We start from the raw sequence: 4946 nt of genomic DNA on the forward strand, positions 1-4946 counted from the left end.
TATCATTTATAGCCATTGTATTCGATTTATGCCCGTTGTATTCGATTTTACAGATACTATGTATTCATATAAAATATGAATACAGTCCCGATTTAGTAAATCCCAATCACGCCTATCTCGTTGAATTGAATATTTTCTTACCTAACACTACCATTATTTTTTATAGATTTTTTCATGTTTTGTGTTTTTCCCGTTTTTTCTATTTTTCCTACTTTTATTTTTTTTGTTTCTTTCTTTTTGTTTTTTTCTTTTTTTCTTCTCTTTAATCTCTAACTTATATTTTTCTTTCTGCTTTTCTTTTCTTCTTTGATTTTTTTTTGTCCTTATTTTATTTATTATTATTTTGTTCTATTTTATATTTTTGTATTTTCAAATAATATGACTAGTCGAGCACAAGTCATGGATGATAACGTAAATACCACAATTGTTTATCGTATTTGTAGTCACACCGTCATTTATATTTATGTATTTATTGATACAATTGTATTTGTATTTTAAAGTTTGCACTTGTATTTATATTTTATAGTTCATATTTGTATTTGTATTTAACAGTTCACACTTGTATTTGTATTTGTTAGTTTACGCCATCATTTATATTTTATATAATTCATACTTGTATTTTAAAGAACTATTTTATATTTGTATTTTATAATTGATTGCATATTATATTGGATTATATTTATATTATGGTTTTATTGTGCTTGTATATTTAGATAATATTTGGATTATACTTGTATTTGTATTCTATTTTCTTCATTACCTTTTTATTTTTAAGAAATTATTTTGTATTTGTATTTGTAAGTTGATTGCATATTGTATCTAGTTGTGACTATGTACAATTTATCATTTGTATTTGTATACAAACAAGTAATTGCATTAATTGTATTTTCTTGATTCTAAAATATATAAATATGTAATGTAGCATTTGATACAAATGTACCGTTTTGTATTTGTATATCAAAATTATCATTCATATTTGTAAATAAATAAATATCACTTGATACAAATACAATGGCAAACAAATGAAACAAACAATTTTACAAATACAAATACAATATGTATTTGTATAAAAATTTGAGTTGTATTTATTTGTATCAATAAATACAACTCGTATCAATAAATACAAATAAGTATTCGTGGAAAGAAAATCAATCGTTCCTTTTCAGTAATTAAAAAATACAAAAATGATAGTTCACACTTGTATTTATATGTTATAGTTCGCATTTGTATTTGTATTTTATAATTCGCACCTGTATTTGTATGTTATAGTTTGCATTTGTATTTATATTTTATAGTTCACACTTGTATTTGTGTTTGCTAGTTTGCACAAATGAAAATAAGGAGAAAAAATTGAAAAGAAAAAAAGGAGAAAAAGACCGAGGAAAAAATACAAAAAAGAAGAAGAGGAAAGTAACAAAAAAAAGGAAAAGAAAAGCCGAAGAAAAAAAATGCAAAAGTAAAAAAAAAGAATAATAGAAAATTAAAAAAGAGAGAAAATACATAAAAAAAGGTTATAAATTGTAATTAGGAATAATTAATAGGCAAGAGAGAACTATGAATTGTAATTAATTGAAAATTAAGCTTTAAGTAGTAATAAAAGCCGAATAGCGACTAATCCGGGTAATTTTTCCTTATTATTATAATTATTATAATATATATTATTATCATTATATATATTATTATTATTATTATTATATATATATATATATATATATATATATATATATTATTATTATTATTATTATTAAAAAAAATTGACGAAGCAATTTCGATTGACATACCTCCCCACAATAAGGGGCGGATCCATTCCGATGGTGAGGGTGCCACACCATCCGCAACCTTTGACGGAAGCGCTCTCTCTTTCTCTCCCCCTCTCTCTCAGAATAGTTTTGATTGATACCCCTTCCCACAATCAGGGCGGATCCATTTAGAGCGATGAGGGTGTCACGCCGCCCACAATGTTGAAGTACCCTCTGGTGCGAGTGGTAGAGCGTCACATTTGCTCCCTAGAGGTCACGGGTTCGACCTCCGCTGGTGAAGTGAAGCCACAAATGACGAATGCAACCCCTTTATTATATATGTTAAATTATATTAATTAATAATTATATTGAATTTTTCTTTTATTTTTTAAATATTAATAGTTAATATTTGTTTTAAAAGTGTATAATTTTATTCTTTCTCCTCAAATTAAAAAAAAAAATCCTTTCCCTTTCAAATTTTAATTCCCAAATCATCATCGCTCTCTGCTTTTTTGGTCTCTGTTGTTGTTATCATTAGACTTTTTGACGTCGCCGACAAAGGTCACAACCTCAGCTTCAACGACCACCTCTCTCTATATCCGTTGTTAAGTTGCTATCTCAGGTCTCAACATCAACCCACAAGCGACAGTTCTTTGTAAGTTGCATTGAATGATTTTTTTTTGTTCTCTTTCTTGAACCTAGAAACTCAAATTTTGAATAATCTTGATTTAGGATTGAGAAAGTGTTCTAATTTTGTGATTTGAGATGGAGAACTTTTTCAAGATAGTTAATTATTCTCAGTCAAGTTCTAATAATGTCAATGTCAATCGTTCTTGTCTTATAACTAGTCTCGATTTGGGTTCACTTAAAGTCGAACCAAGAGAAAGAAGATTAATTTTTTATTATGATTCTCGAATACGAGATAAAGTGAGAAAATACTATATTAAAAAAAAGTTTTGTCAAACTATCTTGAAACCATATCCTTCAAGTGAAATAGGAGATAGGATACTTCAAGTTGGTTCAAAGGTTCAAATTCTAGTTGGTTGTAGTATAGTATGAAGAAAGATGCCGCATATTGTCTTTGTTGTTATTTATTCAAAAATAAATTTGTTCATGAAACTACAACTGATTTTTATGCCACAAAGGATTTTAGGAATTGAAATACGACTCTTGAAAGATTTCATTTATATGTTGGTAAAATTAATAGTGTTTACACCAAATGTTACAAAGATGTTAGATTTATCAAATCATCATTGATCAATTCAAGTTGTTCTTGACAAACATTTCGAAAAGTCAAAAAATGAGTATCGATTTTTTTTGGAAGCTTCAATTGATGTGGCAAGACTTTTTTTGTATCATAAATTGCCATTTTGAGGTCATAGCGAAAGGAAATCCTCAACTAATCAAGGTTACTTTTTAGGATTTTTGCAGTGGCATAGAGACAAACATCCGAATGTGGAAAAAGTGATATTAATAAAAGTTCCACAAAATGATACTTTGACTTGTCATCTGATTCAAAAAGATATTGTCAATGTTTGTGCAAAAGTTATATTTGGGGACTTAAATGAAGATTATTTTAGTATATTTGTTGATGAATCCAAAGACATTTCACTCAAAGAACAAATGGCTCTTGTTTTGATGTATGTTGATAAGAATAATGAAGTAGTAGAGCGATTTATCGATCTTGTCCATGTTAGTGATACATCGGCATGCTTATTGAAGAAATAAATTTATTCTTTACTTTCTGATCACTCACTAAGTCCTTCCAATATACGTGGACAAGGTTATGATGGAGCTAATAATATGAAGGGAGAGATAAATGATCTCAAAACTTCAATTATGAAAGATTGTCCTTCGACATATTATATTCATTGTTTTGCACATCAATTGCAACTAACACTTGCAGCTATTGCTAAAAAACATTTGGAAGTTGAAGATTTTTTTTATCATATTACTAATGTGTTGAATGTTGTTGGAGGATCTTTTAAGCGTGAAAATTTGCTTTATCATCACCAAGCTAAAATTTGAAGTAATTACTTGAGTCTGATAAAGCTCATACCGGACAAAAATTACATCAAGAATGTGGGCTTCAAAGACCGGATGATACTCGTTGAAAATTACATTTCAAAACATTAGATAACTTTCTTGTTATTTTCTCATCTATTATTCATGTGCTTGGAGTGATTGAAATTGAAGGTTCTACCTCAAGTGATAGAAATCAAGCGGAATATCTTTTGACAAGGGTTAAGACATTCAAATTTATTTTTATGCTTTAATTGATGTTGAAAATGTTGGCCATGTTACATGAGTTGAACAAGATTTTTACAAAAAAAAAAGATCAATATATTGTTAATGTCGTGGAGTTTCTTAACATCTCAAAGTAAAGATTACAAGATATGAGAGAAAATGGGTGAAAATCTTTGTTGAGTGGTGTTTCTTCATTTTGTGATTCACATTGTATCTTGATTTTCAAATTAAATGAGCCTTATTTTTCTGGAAAGTCAAAGCGTAAGTGTTTGGATGTTAGTTATTCGCACCACGTGTGTGTTGAAATCTTTTGTATTGTCATTGATGTGCAATTTTAAGAGGTTGATGATCTTTTTAATGTAGTGAGTAGTGATTTTGCTTCTTGAAATGAGCAGACAAAGATAGAATCATGACTTTAGCAAAGTGTTATCCAAATGAGATTGATGATAGAAAACTTCGAGATTTGAGTTACCAACTCGATACATTCATAATTCATATGCGATGTGGTAATTCCAAATTCTCTAACTTGCAAGAAATTCATGATTTGGCAAAGGCATTAGTTGAGGCAAATCTTGTGGAGACTTATTCACTTGTTTATTTACTTGTGAAGTTGACTCTGATTTTACCCGTTGATACGACAATTGTAGATAGAGCATTCTCGTCCATGAAACACATAAAAAATAAAGTGCAAAATAGTATTGGTGATTAATAATTAAATAATTATTTAGTATGTTACATAGAGCGTGATGTATTTGCAAATATAAGTAATGATGTCATCGTTTATCATTTTTAGAATATGAAAATGCATTGTGGACAATTGTAATTACTTATGGATGTTATGATATTAGTACTTCATTGTTGTTTTATTATTGTTCTTTTTTTATTGATTGATTTGTCAATTGTCCTATACACCGAAAAAGATAAATAATTTGATTGATTTAATCTATAAATTTACTTGAC

This window comes from Capsicum annuum, chromosome 5 (genome assembly GCF_002878395.1).
Source record: "Capsicum annuum cultivar UCD-10X-F1 chromosome 5, UCD10Xv1.1, whole genome shotgun sequence".
Lineage (NCBI taxonomy): Eukaryota > Viridiplantae > Streptophyta > Magnoliopsida > Solanales > Solanaceae > Capsicum > Capsicum annuum.